This window comes from Callithrix jacchus, chromosome 2 (assembly GCF_049354715.1).
Source record: "Callithrix jacchus isolate 240 chromosome 2, calJac240_pri, whole genome shotgun sequence".
In the NCBI taxonomy this organism is placed as follows: Eukaryota; Metazoa; Chordata; class Mammalia; order Primates; family Cebidae; genus Callithrix; species Callithrix jacchus.
In genome coordinates, this window is record NC_133503.1 from 66,986,897 (window position 1) to 67,004,718 (window position 17,822).

The 17,822-nt window shown below is 47.2% G+C and overlaps 2 pseudogenes across 1 annotated transcript; both read left to right on the forward strand.

The window, feature by feature from the left end:
• Nucleotides 1–2,816: 2,816 nt before the first annotated feature.
• LOC100410280 (glyceraldehyde-3-phosphate dehydrogenase pseudogene) lies at nucleotides 2,817–13,258 on the forward strand (annotated as a pseudogene). The gene is made up of 2 exons (XR_013532721.1): nucleotides 2,817–2,930; nucleotides 8,485–13,258. The product of XR_013532721.1 is annotated as a glyceraldehyde-3-phosphate dehydrogenase pseudogene (transcript).
• A 3,060-nt stretch (nucleotides 13,259–16,318) lies between these two features.
• LOC100409923 (MAP kinase-interacting serine/threonine-protein kinase 2 pseudogene) lies at nucleotides 16,319–17,368 on the forward strand (annotated as a pseudogene).
• The last annotated feature ends 454 nt before the right edge of the window (nucleotides 17,369–17,822 follow it).

The window sequence follows — 17,822 nt, forward strand, 5'->3', positions numbered from 1 at the left end:
GAGAGGCAAAATAACTTGTCCAAGTTCACACAGCAGGTAGGAGCAGAGGCTGATTCCATAGTCTGCTGGCAGCCACTGGGCTGTCCCTCTAGCAGCCATTCTTGGGCTATATAATGATGATGATTTAGAACAACCACAGTCTCCATTTCTGTCCAGTCCTGCTGATGTCTTACCAGAGCTAGTTCCATAATTTGCAGGACCAAGTTCAAAATAAAAACTCAGGGCCCTTGTTCAAATAATAGGGGGAAAGCTTATTTTCTTTCTTCCACCATCTCTCTCTTGACTTGCCATGGTGTTTTGAGTTTGTTATTTAATGCCACATTCCCTTGGGCATGTGGATACTCATGATGTGAGTAAAGACCCTACAGATGCCAGGACCGTGTCTCCACAACTGCAACCCTCCCTGCTTCTGTACCTAGGCTCCTGCCAGAGTCAGAGGATGGCAGTGGTCACTCGGTAGAGACAGAGAAGCGGACGCTGAGGACTCATCCCAGGTAGGCAAGGAGGAAACAGGAGGTGGAACCAGGTGGGAGCTGAGGCTCCAAGTCTTCAAGTCTTCCTTGTCCCATCAGACTTCACTTACAAAACACAAAATCAAAGACAAAGCTACTAAAAGTTGCAGCACAATGACCATGAGCATTAAACTCCAAGTGTGGGGCCCATTTGAGTACCAACTACACCGATTACACAGCCATGTATTTCTTCAGTAGAAAAACAGAAAATGAGGCTTCTCCAGTTCTCTTTCCTCAGTGCACAAAGGGTTTTAATTCTGATGAAGTCCAGTTTATTTATTTTTGAAAGTGTGATTCTCCCATGGTCTGATTCCATCACCTTCAGAAGCCCTTTATCATGGGAATGGTTCCAACCTGGGATTCAGAGAGATTACCTACTCCCATGGCTTGGAGCCACACAATGCCAGAATGTGAAAGGGAAGTCAAAGCCCTTTGCCTCCATTTAACTAATAACTAAGACTGATTCATCTGCCTGTCAGGATAAGAGTCCCACAAAACTCAGCTGGGGAGCATTCACCTTCCTAAAAAAGCCAGGGACTCGGGATCCAGCATGTGTCTGGAGTTGTCCCCTAAGCAGGAGGTAGAGGGCTGGCTTCCCTATTTATTCCAGAAGGCCTGGTGTGATGGGAAAGACTAGATCTAGTGAGTGGCCCTGAGTAGCCCTGAGTAGTTGTGTGAAAACTGTCTCTTCACTTCCCCTCACAGAGCCTCAGGTGTTCCTTTAAAAGTGAGATGGTAATATAATAATCCCCACAACAGATGCTTCCTGTGACTCTGTGAAAGGGAGATTATTTGAAAGCTGTTACTCATGGCATAAAAATTTGTTATTACCACTACTCTTCTTCATTTAGCAAAGACTGATTGGGCACTTGTTGCTGGACCCAGGGCAGTGCCAAGCATGGGACTGAACCCTACAGAGGCTCCTGGGGAGACACAGAAAGAGCATGAGCTTTGGGGGCTGGAGGCTGTCTATTCCCACTCCACTCCACCCTTTCCTACCACGTGTACCCCTGACCAGCCCACCTCTCACCACCCATGACTTGACTGGAAGAACACAACTGGGCTTGAGATGCCACTTCATTTCTTCACTCAAGGAGAAAGCAAGGATGTTCTCACAAAGGGCATGTTTGATTCTTCCAACTTGATTCTCCAAGAGAGAGAAGGGAGGTGGACAGAGGTGGTGTTCACCATTATAATGTGGCGTGTCCTTTCCTCATATTCTGTGACAGTTAACTTGACATATGTCTGTCTCCTCATTAAACTGTCAGCTCTGGAGTCCGAGACCCTGATGTGAATATCTTTTATCACCTCCACATTGCCAAGCGTGATCTCCTTCCTTCTCTCCTCTCATTCACTCATTCATAAAATCAATTAACAATGTGTAAGTGAGCCCTGCTCTGAGTACTAGGGAAACTCACTGAATGATGATGATGATGATAAGGTGAAGAAGTAAGAGGAGAAGAAGTTGGGTAAGGAAAAAGAGGAGGATGAGAAGGAAGAGGAAGAGGAGAACAAGGAGAATTGCTAACATTTATTGACTACTTTGTGCCAGCCATTTGGCACATATGTTCTCAGTTAATTATCCTGGGGCTCTGTGACATGCATATTATTATTTTCATTTTATGGATGAGAAAACTGAGGCTCAAGAGAGGCCAAGCTTCTCTAGTAAATACCATCTGAGCTGGGATCCAAAGACAGGTGTGTCTGTTTCTAAAGCCATACCCTCTTTACCATCAGACTCTGGAGATGGCAATAAATAAATGATGGTGGCAGTTTATGAAAAACACAATGCCTGGTATCCAGTAGGTGCTCAATAAATGCTTCTTTAAATTGGGTTGTGTTGGTTGAAACACTGGCATCCAAGATTGCTAGACTCATGGGGACCAAGCTAGATCCTTTCTGACTTCCGTCTGGGAGACTAGGGTTTGAGGGGACAGGGAAAGATGGGCTTTGCAGCCCCCAGAACCAGCTAGGAGGCAGCTCTCACTCCTCCCGCCCACACAGAGTACCCTTTGTTTATTGTGCCTCCGCATCCTACCCAATAATTAGCATTGGCAGCTTCATATTGAGCTTTTGTTTTCATAATTCATTTGCCCGCGATGACATAATAAAGGGAATATTGATTCAATCCCAACTCCTCTTGGCCAGAAGCCCGCATCAACCAATAAAAAAGAATTGCTAATTGCAGAGTACACTTGCCCAGCTGAGGCACTGGAGCAGTGCATTTTGATAGCAGCTGGAGGACAAGCAGCTGAACCTCTAAACGCTCCAAGTCTGGGCACCAAGTCTTGGGCGCCAAGCACCATGCTCCAGCGAGACCAAACCCAGCTCCTCTACAGCACCAGGAAGAAGGCAAGCAGGGCCACCAGGGTGGGGCCCCAGGAAGGAAAATCCTCCACAGGCCTGTTGACAGATGTGGTATCAAATGAATTGTTCTCTGCTTAGACAGGACTTTGATATTTATTGGTTCAAATTGCTCGGCTGACTCAGTCTTGCGTAAGTCTCCCTGGTCCATTTTAATCTTGACGTTTTGGGAAGCCATACTGATATGGGTAATGACTGGGTTTACCTGGGATCAAAATGAAAAGGGAGAAGGGGGGTCTGGAATAATTACAGTCGGGCAATGTATATTTTTGTGTAATCTGGAAAGGCGATTTATGAGGCTGATAAAAATGATGTGTTCTGTGTGGAGCCAGCATGGATTAGCTGCAACAGAGCTTTCTTTGCAGGAAACGAAGGGGGTGGTAGATGCTGTTTACTAGACAAATAGTTGTTCTGAATCTCTCTCTTTTTTTTTTTTTTTTTAGCTTCTCTTCTGAAATTACTGAGATAAGGCACATTGGAATATAGATTGTGGTCCTCCTTCAGTTACTGTGAATTAGAATTTCTGTTTCCGGAGTGCAGGGAGGTAGGGGTGAGATTTGCGTAATTAATACCAGAAAAAGTGATGGGGAGGAAAGGGAATAACCCAAGCCCCATTTCTGCTCTAGCTTTTTAGAATCAAAGCACAGTCCCCTGCTGATTTTGTTAAGCTTGGCTGGAACAAGGATTCGTGGTTCTGTGAGGAAGCTTATATAACTTCCTGGGCGGTCTCCTCCCAGCCAATGCCCATTTTGCTGACCCAACTGTAAATGAATCAGAAACCTTTCACTTCCATCCCTCTGAATTTGTAGTTTACAATCTCACGGGAAAATAGTAGCAGAAAAAGCTCCCAAGTATTTGCTCAACTCAAGATGGGAAGAAAATTGTGATAGAGGTTTAGTTTTACTCAATGTAAAACTAAACATTTACATTGAGTAAAACTAAAGGTACATTGAGGGCCCACCAAACAACAGGCCCTCCTGGGTCTACCTCTGCATCAGGTGGGACACAGTGACCATGGAGGCAGTACCCGTGAGTCTCATGCAGAGCCACCTCCACCATGGACGCGCCTCCACCAGTAGATGCATTCTTCTGGGTTCTCAGACTGCGTTCATTCTGGTCCCAGCAGTGATGCCTTGAGCTCTCCTGATATCCAGTCTCTCTTACCCATCACTCTCCCTGCTTTACTTCTCTGATCTTGATTAAGGAACATTCTTTTTCCTAAGAGGTGGCTCTCTTTCCTCCCATACTCCGAAGGTAATTCAAATAGGGGGCGAATGTTTTCTCTAAAGATATTTAAAGGTCTCCAAAGGGTGACATTTTGAAGTCAGGGCTGGGATGGACTCAGCAAACACTCCCAAGAAAGCCAAGATGCTCATCCTCCCATCCACCATGACATAGATATCACAGCCCTTCTTCCTTGTGAGACCAAATGTGGTCCCAGAAAACTTGACAGAATGTTTCCAGTAGACTCTTCACCCCATCGGAGTTGGCCCTTGGGCAAAACCATCTCCCCATCCTTGCCAGAAGTCATAAGGTACATGAAGACACCTGAGCTCATGTCCCTGGTGCTGGTACTTGGTGCCTGATACCTGATATCTGCCTCTGGCATGATGTTAGATACTTGGCACCTTTGATCCACCCAACTTTCACAGCACCCGCAAGGGTCAAAATTTATTCTGTTTTATAGGTGAGGGAAGTGAGGCACAGAGAGATAAAATCACTTCTCAAGTTCACACAGGCAGTAAATGGTGGTGCTTAGATTAATGTGCAAGTCTAATGTTGTTTTAAGTTCACAGATACCAACTTTTCCTCCCCCAAGGCGTATTAGATGGGCTTGTGTCTGAGTGGGGTGCTTTGGGATGATCATGGAAAATATAGAAAGAACCTTTTGAAAATGATCTCATTGTCCTACTAAAACACTCATATGATAGACCTGGAAGTCATCCAGGTACAACGAGTCTTGTAAGTCACCTGGCTGGGGAGAGAAGCAGTGAAATTGGGAGCCACCTCCTCTGAATCAATCAACAGGGTTCTGAGGCTTTCCTGTGAAGTTTTTATGGGTTCCTGGTAGATTTTGGTAGGATTATGGTACTGGATGGACAGAGATACATTAGGTCTGAGGCACAGCCCATCTCTTCTCCCCAAGGGGAAAATAAAGGACAGTGGGTGTATTCATGCTTACGGTCATAAAAAGGTAAGAAACCATTTTTAAAAATCATAAAATTTTCTTCAGCAACAAGGAAAGTATTATGGACATGTAGAATTCTATAAAATGAAATGCAAAAGGCCTTGTTCCCTTTAGGGCCAAAAAAGTATTTAATTATGTGTTTACTTACTGTAAAGTTGTGATAAAAATAGGTATAACAGTAGACATATCTATACATGAGACAATGCATCTGAATGCCCTGAGCCCTGGGCTTGCCATCAAGTGAATGCTCCTTAAGGATTAGGTTCATTCACTGAATGAATGATTCTTTGCGTTTACCAACTGCCAGACCCAGTGCTAGGCTATGGAGGATACTGCAGTCACAGGACGCAGTCCTTGTCCTCAGGGAGGGAGGGGAAGTGTTGGAGGCAAACAGAAGCACGTGTACAAGGTCTAAAGCAACTGAGGTCAGGCCTCCCATGCAGCAAGAGGGAAGTTGGGGGTCAATAAGCACCAGGCAGGCAAGGGCAGCAGGTCCAGGTAGAACAGCCTTTCCAGAAGGCCACAGAGGCTTCTGAAGAAGGTGATGTGATAAGATCCTTTTGGGTGAAATGGAGAAATTGAATTGGAAAGGAACAAAAGTGGAAGTAAAAAAAAAAAAACAAAAAAAAAAAAACACAACAGGAAGAGGCTATTGCAAAAATCAAGACAAGAACAACAGTGTGGCTTGGCATGGTGGCTCACGCCTATAATCACAGCATTTTGGGAGGCCAAGGCAGGCAGATCACCTGAGGTCAGGAGTTCGAGACCAGCCTGATCAACATGGTAAAACCTCATCTCTACTAAAAGAACAAAAATTAGCTGGGCATGGTGGTGGGCGCCTATAATCCCAGTAACTCAGGAAGCTGAGGCAGGAGAATCGCTTGAAGCTGCGAGGCACAGGTTGCAGTGAGCCAAGATCACGCCACTGCATCCCAGCCTGGGTGACAGAGCAAGACTGTCAAAAAAAAAAAAAAAGTGGTGGCTGGAACTAAGGCAGGGCAATGAAGGGGAGCACATCACTATTGTAATAAGCTCTTAGACCTCCACACTGCTCTTCAGTTCACACTGTGCTTTCGGACACATTATCTTATCTAATTTCTATGTGACCTCTACAAAGAAAGGACTGTTACGCCTCATTTGCTAATAAGGAAGTTGAAGCTCATGAGAGTTAAGGGACAGGCTCAGGGTTCACAGCTGAGGCAGGCTTCTAATCCACATCATCTTATGCCAGCTTTAGGTTTATGCGACTGAGACTAAAGTTGCCACTATGATAAAGCGGTAACTCCTTGAATGTTATGCTTTCTGAAGGGAAAAGAAATCTTCAGCAAGTGACTTTATCAGCTTTTCAACTCCTCACCTATGTTCTTTTGCTGGTTATTACAATTGCTTGTGGTCTTATTTTTTCCCCTTTTTATTTTATTTTATTTTTTATTTCCATGGGTTATAGGGGAACAGGTGGTATTAGTTACATGAGTAAGTTCTTTAGTGGTGAGTTGTGACATTTTGGGGCACCTATCACCCGGGAAGTATACACTACACCCTATTTGTGGTCTTTGTCCCTCGTCCCCTTTCTACGCTTTCCCCCTTGGTCCCCAAAATCCACTGTGTTATTCTTATGCTTTTGCATCCTCATAGCGTAGCTCTCACTTATGAGCAAGAACATGGAACGTTTGGTTTTCCATTCTTGAGTTACTTCACTTAGAATTTGTCAACAATTGTTGACTCATTTACCTAGCACACCATTTAATTTTGAGGAGCCACAGTTCCTAGTTTTAATCCTTTCTCTGCCATCACTCATGGGAGAGGGAGGTCTTGGTTAACTCCTTACACATCTCCAGGCCTTAGGGTGTAAAGCCTTATAAAGGGTGAAAAACCAAGATTAGATTAGTCTGACTTTCCCAAACTTTCCTAATCAAAAGGATCACCGAGTCACACAGAAAAGGAGTTACAAATTGCTGTTGGATATGTGAAAAATTGCTCAGCCTCATTGTCATGAGGAAATGCACATTAGCTTGGTGGAGATAGCTAAAAGCTGATAACGTGGAGGGTGTGAGGGCAGAGGTGTATCTCATCTGTTGCTGGTGGAATGGGCACTATTCCGGCCTCTTCGAGGCAATGTGGCAATACCACTCAAAACCACGAAGGCACAGACTTTTGACCCAGTCAGGCCACTTCTAGGAATGTTTCTTAATCATGTACAATGTGAAGTGATGTAGGTACAAAACTGCTTCTTTGAACATTGTTTGCATTGGCAGAAGATCAGAAACAATCTGAACGTCCATCAACAGGGGATTGATTAAATAAACTATCGTTCATCTATACAATAGGTTACTACACAGCCATTAAGACATTGTAAAGAGGGTAAATCTCTTGTTAAGTATTCTTGCCACAACCATGAAATGAAATGAAATGAAATAGAAGACAATAAAATATAAAATAAAAGAGAGCACTTTATCTAATGGTGTGCTGGTAAATGTTTAACATACACCTCTCTAGCCGGGAAGCCGGGGTGGGGTTCTCTCTGACTGCAGCATTTGCTTATGGTTTAAATACTTCCACCATGGTCAACTTAAAGCAACCAACATGAGGTCACTGAATTTGGACTTGAGAAGAGATACATCTCTGTTGACTCTAGCCAGTCACTGCCTTTATTCACTGATATGAAAAGATCTCCAAGATGTATTGAATAGAAGAAAAGGCAAAACACAGTTGGCATGCATAGTAGGTATCATTTACATAAAAAAAGAGGAGAGGATTTAAAAATATATACATATATACATACCGGCCTGTAGATCACAGATTTCACTGGAAGAATACACACATGGAACCACTAATTTTGTGACTGGGGATGGAAACCAAGAGGCTGGGGGGCGGGCAAGGTGGATGGAAATGTCTCTCTGTCAGAGATCTATGATATGAATGTCTCATATCTAAAAGACTGTTAAAGAATGCCATGGATCACCTAGAAGATTTATTGAGCACTAATTCCATGGCCTCTCCTGGGAGATTTTAACCTGAAATTCTCAGTGTAATCCTGGAGAAATCAGTTTTTAACAAGTTTCTGAGATGAATTTTAAAATTAGGCAAATTTGAGTGGCACTGTCTAGTCCAGCCTTTCCATTTGATGAGAAATGTAGTACATGTGGGGATTTTACATGACCCACCAAAGGGAAGGGCCTGACCTCTGGGCACTGGGGGAGTCAGGGCTGAAGCCAGAGCTGACGCGCTGCTTCAAGCCCTCGCCTGGGCCATGCCCCATGCTGTCCAGGGCCAGAGCCTAGGGATGGCCCTAGATGCAGCACTGAGACCTAGAGAGAGATGTAGCCTGTCTGGACTCACACAGTCACAGATCAGGAAAATTCTGCCCAATACACCCACAGGAATAATCCACAGGAGCTCTCTGCTCCTTCTGTTTGACAGACAGCCATAGCTTCTCGTGCATCGCCAGCTGGAGTCAATGAATTTGGTCGTACTGACGCCTGGTCACCAGGGCTGCTTTTAACTCCGATAAAGTGGATATTGTCACCATCAGAGATCCCTTTATTGACCTCAACTACATGGTCTTCATGTTCCAGTATGATTCCACCCATGGCAAATTCCATGGCACTGCCAAGGCTGAGAACGGAAAGCTTGCCATCAGTAGCTCATCATCACCATCTTCCAGGAGCGAGATCCCTCCAAAATCAAGTGGGGCGATGCTGGTGCTGAGTACGAGGTAGAGTCCACTGGTGTCTTCACCACCATGGAGAAGGCTGGGGCTCTTACAGGGAGGAGCCAAAAGGGTCATCATCTCTGCCCCCTCTGCTGATGCCCCCATGTTCGTGATGGGCATGAACCATGAGAATTATGACAACAGCCTCAAGATCATCAGCAATACCTCCTGTACCACCAACTGCTTCGTGCCCCTGGCCAAGGTCATCCATGACAACTTTGGTATCATAGAAGGACTCATGACCACAGTCCACGCCATCACTGCCACCCAGAAGACCGTGGATGGCCCCTCTGGGAAACAGGCATAACGGCCACAGGGCTCTCCAGAACACAATCCCTGCCTCTACTGGTGCTGCCAAAGTTGTGGGCAAGATCATCCCTGTGTTAAACAGGAAGCTCACTGGCATGGCGTTCTGTGTCCCCACTGCCAATGTGTCGGTTGTGGACCTGACCTGCCATCTAAAAAAACCTCCCAAATGCAGTGACATCAAGAAGGTGGTGAAACAGGCATCGGAGGCCCCTTCAAGGGCATCCTGGGCTGTACTGAGCACCAGGTTGTCTCCTCCAACTTCAATAGCAACACAACACCCACTCTCCACGTTCAATGCTGGGGCTGGCATTGCCCTCAATGACCACTTTGTCAAGCTCATTTCCTGGTATGACAGTGAATTTGGCCACAGCAACAGGGTGGTGGACCTCACGGCCCACATGGCCTCCAAGGAGTAAGATGCCCTGACCACGAGCCCCAGTGAGAGCACAAGAGTTAGAGAGAGGCTCTCACTGCTGGGAAGTATCTGCCACACTCAGTACCACCATATTAAGTATCTCCCCTCCTCACAGTTTCCATGCAGAGCCCCCTGAAGAGGGAGGGTCCTAGGGAGTCCCACCTTGTCATACACCATCAATGAATACCCTGTGCTCAGCCAAAAAAAAAAAATTACAATCCACAGATCTCCATTCTACATGCTGAGCAATGGACTCAAACCCACTAATCAGTGTCAATCAAGGCTTTAATCCTCAGAGGATCAGAGGACAACACTGCCCTAGCACCCTGGCAATCCCTCCAGATGAGTGACCTGGGACAGGGCAGAAGACTCTTTTGTGTTAGCTCTGGCATGTAAAGTATCATCTCTTACCTTCCCAGCATTCATCGCCAGCTGCTATTTCACAAAGATGAGAGGTGGGATGGGGAGGGGACAGAGAAAAGAAAGAAAAAGAAAAGCTATTTCTCCCCAAGTGCTTTGCCATTGATATCTGATATGCTTGGCTGCCATTCAGTCCCTCTGTGTCTCCTGTGTCACTGTACCTGCCTTTTACACACATAATTAACTGTGTGTTTTCAAAAATGGCAAATCATGCCTCCATATAAAACAACAAACTCAGTCCAGAGACAAATTAAATCAAGTTCTTTGGGTGTTTTTTTTTTCCTCTTCAATTAACACAAAGACGGGCATATATCTATCAGAGGTGCAAATCTCCTAGCGTTATGTGACCACAAGCAGGGATGCAGCAGAATATACACCCCGAATTATGTCTTTAAGTGCTCATTGGAGACACTTGTAATCAGGTTTTATTACTGGTCTCCTCCCCAGCATAATGAACTTTGATGAAATAATGAAACAGCCCTGGCGCCTGAGCAGTCAGGCTGGCGGCCTCGCCAGCTAAGACCTCCCATGAGTACAATAGCCTGAGCAGGGCGCCGGGCTCCAGTGGCAGCGGGGCGGAAAACCTGGCACCCCGCCCTCAGCTCCCTGCCTCCTGGCTGCTGGGCCTGCCCCACTGAGTCACAGAAATGCCATGGCCAATTGGAGATGGGGAGCAGGCCAGGAAAGCCAGGGCTCACAGAGTCTCAGAACGGAAATGCTGGACCGGAGATAGGTGGAGGACACCTCTTCTACCCCATCTTGTCAAGATGGGGAAACTGAGGCCCAGAGGGGGAAAATAATCTCACCCTGAGGCCACACAGTGGCAGAAAAGGGACTCAAGGAGGGGCTTGAAAGACCTCTCCAAATCCAAGGTCTTCCTTTGGCTTTTACAGGATTCTCTTAACCAGTGTCTCCCAGCCCTAAAGAAGCTTTGAGAAATCTCAGATTTCACGGCCCCACCTGGGAGATAATAATTCAGTAGGCCTATTGGCAAAGCCAGGCATCTGTGCTTCCCAAGCAATTCCAAAGAGCAGCAGACATGGTTGATTGAGAGTGACAGGAAGTTTAAAGTCCTCTTGGATGAAGGTTGCTATTTCTTTTTGCAACTCAAAGTCGGGGCATGGCCCAGCAGCACCAGCACCGCTGGGATGTCCTCAATCAGAATCTTTGTTTTAGCATGATCTCCACTTTGAGAAGCACCACTATATCCCCTCAATGCATCCCAGATAGTCTGCTGAGGAACTGACTCTGTCATGACACATAACCAACACCTTTCTGCAGAAAGCCTGGGGAATATCAGCTTCTGCCATGAGCCCAGGTGCTGATGCCCTACAGTGAGCCAATGTTATCCCCATTTTGCAGTTGAAGGAATCAGGGCTGAAGAACTGACTTGAAACTTAATATCCAAGGCCTTCCATAGCATTTTTCTTTTCTTTCTTTCTTTTTCTTTTTTTTCTTTTTTTTTGCTTCCTAACCCCGCTTCCCTGTTGTATATGTGTAGACAGGAGAAGATAACACATGTAAAATCTCAGCTTCAAGTTGTATTTTATAGCTGCTTTGTTTAGAGGCCTTTTGAGGAAATTCCCAAGCTTCTCTTGTATTGGGATTGAATACATTTATTATTTTAAAAACTCAAATAGAAGGCTGGATGCAGTGGCTCACACCTGTAATCGAAGCACTTTGGAAGGCCAGGGTGGGAGGGTTGCTTGAGTCTAGGAATTTGAGATGTTATCTCAGAAGAAAAAGCACAAAAGGTAGGTAAAAATGTCTAAACTTCCTGTGGAAAGAAACTTTATTTGTGCTACGTCTGTAATGTATTTTTAAATGCATTATAAGTAGTGTAATGCATATATATGTTAATTTTTGTATTTTATAAATAATGGCATTGAGGCACATTTTACATATCATTCATTCATTTCAAGTGCACAATTCAATGACGTTTTAGTAAATCTACAAAGTTGCACATCATCACAGTAAATCAATTTGGGAACATTTTTATCCCTCCAATAATATCACTCATGCATATTTACTATAATCCCTCCCCCCGTCCCAGGTAACCCTAATTTTCTTTCTATCTCTATAGATTTAATTTTTCCATCTAAACGGAGTAGTTTCTTATGTCTGGCCTGTTTCAGTGAAGAGTGTTGTTTTTGAGTTTCATCCATGTGGTTGCTTATATCTGTGATTCATTCCTTTTCATTCCTGTATGGTATTCCATTGTATGGATATACCACATGTTGTCTATCCATTATATGTGAATTAATTTTATCTACATTCAGAAGGAGTAGTTAAAATTCAAAGGACCTTTATTAGGAATCCATGTCCACAGGGTCTTCAAATATTCAGTTTGTTATCTAAAATAAAGGATGTGGGGGATCATTTTTCTTTGGTGAAATGAGTGTTGCTCAAGAACTGAGGTAGGACAGACAGACTTTACAGGCACTGAGGTCCTCTCTGTCTGGTATGGTGCCTTTCCAGCCTGGACTCTGCCACCTGGTTGTACTGTAAGGTCAGTTAAATTTTCCATGAGAATATGCAGCATCCACTGTGGAGTGAACCTTTCCAGAAAATATTTCTCATGACAGAGAGCTAGGACTTCACTAATTGTATAGGCACTCATAACCATTTGTGTCTGCTTATTATTAGGTGATATCCCGCCCCCTGCTCATTTGCTAACAAATGTCATACATGTAGCAAAATTCAATCTAAGGCTCATTTTCCTTATACCCTACTACCCAGAAGTGAAGCTGTGGAGGGAGAAATACACAGCCTCCCCCTCCCCAATGTCCCCTCTGATATGTACCAAAAGAAACTTGTAACTGGTGAATGGTCAAATTGACTTAGATCGGTTTGCAACACTTCCAAAATTATGCACTGCATCCTTCAGTACTGGGTGTTAGATACCACCAGGCTTTGACATTTGGCATGGCCACGTGACTGGTTCTGGCCAAGGAGGTGTGAGCAGGAGTGGCAGGTGTCACTTCCAGTCCAAAGCAGTTCAATGCTGGTCTCAACACTCCACCCCTCCTACAGTGAGCTCTGAAGCACTGTATTGAGAAGCTGCCTAAGAAGGAGGCGGGTCCATCAGCCTGGGTGCCCGATTGATTACCCTGAGCAGAGCTCTTCTGCCCGCCTATGATGGACACAAGAAGCTTGAGCAAAGAGTAAACTTTTGTTGCTTTAAGCCACTGATACTGGGAGGTGCTTGTGGTTGTAGCATAATTCAGCTTCTCCTGCTTGACTGCAAAGGTAAGCACATTCAAGCTTGGCCCTAGACTCAGAACTGCCAGTCAAGTGGGGAAATTCAGCCTTAATTAGACCATTAAAGGAAAAAGAAATGAACAATTGCAAATTGATTGCAAACTAACGATAATGCATGGTCTGGGTAAGTCAGAGAAAAATCAAATTCGAGTAAAAACCCCCAAAAGAGACAGTGTGTTCTCTGACAAAGGCAACACCAGTGCAATGGCCCAGGAGCTCAAAGACCTGATGGGATTCATCCACCAATCACCAGGTGCTTCTGCCCTTCCAGCCCCACTAAAGTGAGGAAACAAAGGCCATGGGAGAAGCCACATCTGCCTGGGGCTGCTGCTTTCTGGCTGGGCTCACTGCCTGAGTTCTAGACTGTCCACTCTCTTTGAGCAGCCCGTGGCCTGAGAGGCAGTCCCAAAGCCCTCGCATGCCTGGTCTCACAGGATCTTGCTCCTATAAGTTTACACTGAGGGAACTGGAAGATTAAGCTGCCAATTGAACAGTTTTAACTACGACAGAAAGTTGTTATACACAGATGATAATAATAGTACTTTCCTTTGTGCTTTCAAGTTTACAAAACACTTCTACCTATTTTTAAAATACTTTTGCCTGTATTAAATACTCTCCAGCAGCTTCCTAGCTCATTTGGAATAAAATGCACATTCTTTAGCATGATACAGGAGGCCCTGTGTGATGTGGGCTCTGCACCGCCCTTCCCCATGTCCCCCAGTAAGATGGGGCAGCCTCGCTGTTCCTCACCCCACCTGCCCACCCAGAACCTTTCTACAACATCCATTTTGCACACATTGCAGGGTGTCCCTTGCTCTTCTCCCTTGGCTCAAACCTTATTTCTTCAAAGAGATATTTCCTTGCCATGAAATTATTTCTCCATTCCAATAGCCCTCTCTACAAATCCCCTATTTCATTGTTTTCATCACAGGTACCGCCATTTAGTGTGAATTGTCTACTTATCAATTGGCTGCTTCCCTGACAGACCTAGGAGATAATGAAGACTTCCTTTTTTTCTTTTGAGACTGAGTCATGCTCTGTCACCCAGGCTGGAGTGCAGTGGCATGATCTCAGCTCACAGCATGTAACCTCTGCCTCCCGGTTTCAAGCAATTCTCCTGCCTCAACCTCCCGAGTAGCTGGGATTAGAGGTGCCTGCCACCATGCCCTGCTAATTTTTGTAATTTTAATATTGACAGGGTTTCACCATGTTGGCCATGCTGGTCTCGAACTCCTGACCTTATGTGATCCTCCCGCCTCAGCCTCCTAAAGCTCTGGGATTACAGGCATGAGCCACTGCACCTGGGTGGAGATTTATTCTTATAAACTCAGTGTCTAGGATAGCTCATTGAACTGCTACCCTTTGAGGGATACATTTATTTCCATTTTTGCTTGTGGAGAAGGTGGAATGAAGTTTGAGCAAGGTTGTAGGGCTAATAGAGTGGAAATGAGATTCTAGATCTTCCAGTCCCTGAGTCTGTGGCTTTTCCCACCCAGTCAAGCCAAGCCAAGCCTCTTTGTCCAATGTCTGGTGCCCTGTGCTTCTGTGTTACAGAGAACAGCAGACAGCCAGATTGCAACAGGGCTGATGAACTAATTCACCCTCAAAGGCAACTGTCTAAAGGTTGCTTTATTGCAGCCTCTCCCAGGAGGACGGGGATTTTAACAAAAAAGTGAGAGGAACGGTGTGGGCCTCAGTATAGGGAACTTTAAGCCTAGTTCTGAACAAAGTCACCTTCGAAGTAAGGGTCATTATTACCTGGAAGGCATTTCATGGGACTTTACTAAGTGCCCAGATTAGAGCAGTGAAATCCTGGCCTATCCCTGAAAAGCCTGGGTGGCCTCAAAGCCCAGACTGCTCACCCACCAAGGATCTCCAATTTAGACTTCTCAGCAAACACAATACCTGTGTCATGTGGATTATATGAAGAGGATGCCCACTTCAAAGCTTTCATTCAGTGTCCCCCATCTGGTTCCCACTTTATATTTCCAAAAATAAACCTACTCCATATCTTATGAATAGCACAGCTTGATTACATTGTAACATTCTTGGCTATTAGCATGCGTTGTTCCATGTAAATTAGTATCATCATATTTGTAACTCTCATTTGGCATTTCTTCCTTTTTTTTTTTTTTTTTTTTTTGAGATGGGAGTTTCGCTTTTGTTGTCCTGGCTATTTTGCAATGCTGCGATGTCAGCTCACCAGATTCAAGATTCTCCTGCCTCAGCCTCCCGAGTAGCTGGGATTACAGATGTGCACCACCAAGCCCGGCTAATTTTTGTATTTTTAGTAGAGATGCAGTTGGGGGGATCACCATGTTGGCCAGGCTGGTCTCGAACTCCTGATTTCAGGTAATCCACCTGCCTTGGCCTCCCAAAGTGCTGGGATTACTGGCTTGAGCCACGGCATCTTCACTTTTTAATAAAAAAGTGGCGGCGACCCAGGCGGAGGAGTCCGCTCTGGCGGTGGTGGCGGCGGCGCTCTTCCCTGAGTGGTCCGCGGAGCTGTGTCTGGGCTGCCAGACGAGGGGCGGCGGCCGCACTAAGGCGCCGACCCTGGGTCCCCTCCTCAGCCGCCCCCCGCCTGGCCGCCCGCCCCCTGGCCCTGGGGCTGCCCCCCGGGCCCTCGGTCCCCTACCCCGCTGACGGGGCCGGGACAGGTGGTACAGAAGAAACCAGCCGAAATTCAGGGCTTCCACTGTTCGTTCAAGGGCCGGAACCCCTTCGAGTTGGTGTTCTCTCTAGACCAGGCCCACCACGGAGACTCTGACTTTGCCCTGCCCTGCTCAGCCCGCCCTGGTGAGGGGCCCGAGGGGGAGGAGGGCACGGGACAGCCGCGGTTGCCGCCATGGCAGTGGTCCACGCCTGCAGGAGGGTGGGGGCTGGCCAGCCAGGGCCCCTTCCTGAGCCCCCTGGGCGTGCCTCCTGGGACAGACATGCCAGCCAGCCCATTGACATCCCGGACGCCAAGAAGAGGGGCAAGAAGAAGAAGCGCGGCCGGGCCACCAACAGCTTCTTGGGCAGGTTTGAAGACATCCACTGGCTACGGGAGGATGTTCTGGGTGAGGGCGCCCATGCCCACCTGCAGACCTGCATCAACCTGATCACCAGCCAGGATTACGCTGTCAAGATCATTGAGAAGCAGCCAGGCCACATTCGGAGCAGGGTTTTCCGGGAGGTGGAGATGCTGTACCAGTGCCAGGGACACAGGAACGTTCTAGAGCTGATTGAGTTCTTCGAGGAGGAGGACCGCTTCTACCTGGTATTTGAGAAGATGCAGGAGGCTCCATCCTGAGCCACAACCACAAGCGCCGGCACTTCAACGAGCTGGAGGCCAGTGTGGTGGTGCAGGACGTGGCCAGTGCCTTGGACTTTTTGCACAACAAAGGCATCACCCACAGGGACCTAAAGCCGAAAAACATCCTCTGTGAGCACCCCAACGGGGTCTTCCCCGTGAAGATCTGTGACTTCTACCTGGGCAGCGGCATCAAACTCAACAGGGACTGCTCCCCCATCTCCACCCCGGAGCTGCTCACCCTGTGCGGCTCGGCGGAGTACATGGCCCCGGAGGTGGTGGAGGTCTTCAGCAAGGAGGCCAACATCTACAACAAGTGCTGCGACCTGTGGAGCCTGATCGTCATCCTGTACATCCTGCTCAGCGGCTACCCACCCTTTGTGGGCTGCTGCGGCGGCAACTGAGGCTGGTTCCACGGCGAGGCCTGCACTGCCTGCCAGAACATGCTGTTTGAGAGCATCCAGGAGGGCAAGTACGAGTTTCCCGACAAGGACTGGGCCCACATCTCCTGCGCCACCAAAGACCTCATCTCCAAGCTGCTTGTCTGCGACTCCAAGCAGAGGCTGAGCGCTGCCCAAGTCCTGCAACATCCCTGGGTTCAAGGGTGTGCCCCGGAGAACACTCTGCCCACTCCCATGGTCCTGCAGAGGAACAGCTGTGCCAAAGACCTCACGTCCTTCGCAGCAGAGCTCATCGCCATGAATCGGCAGCTGGCCCAGCGCGACGAGGACCTGGTGGAGGAGGAGGCTGCGGGGCAGGGCCAGCCTGTCCTGGTCCGAGCTACCTCATGCTGCCTGCAGCTGTCACCGCCTCTGAGTCCAAGCTGGCCCAGCGGCAGCAAAGGGCCAGCCTGTCCTCGGCCCCCGCGGTGTTGGTGGGAGACCGCACCTAACCCTCTTGCTCCCCTCTGTACATGGGTCACCCGAACCCAGATCAAATCGAAAGGTTTTCTAAGCTATCTCCAGCTGGTGTCCAGCGGGCTGCCTCTCCTCCGGCTGGATTCCCAGGCACTAAGCTCAGCTGAGGGGGCCGTTTTATAGAAGGTTTTTGCTTTGGGTTTTTTTTTTCCCGTTTCCACCCCCACCCCTTTATTTTTTCTCCTTTTGATGGTTAAAAGCAATGCAGGCACCCGGGGAGGTGGGCAGAAGGTGTGGGGCTGGGCTTTCTCCATTGCCGGGTCCCCCGGCCCACTCACCTGAACTGAAGGTGTCCCAGGTCACCTGTGTCACCCACCACCTGCCCACGTGGCTTGCAGCGACAGGAGAGCAGGCCCGCAGCGTTAGCCATCTTCCAGAGGTGGGGAGGGAAACCGGACCCTGCCGTGTGTCCTCTCCCACCCGCAGTAT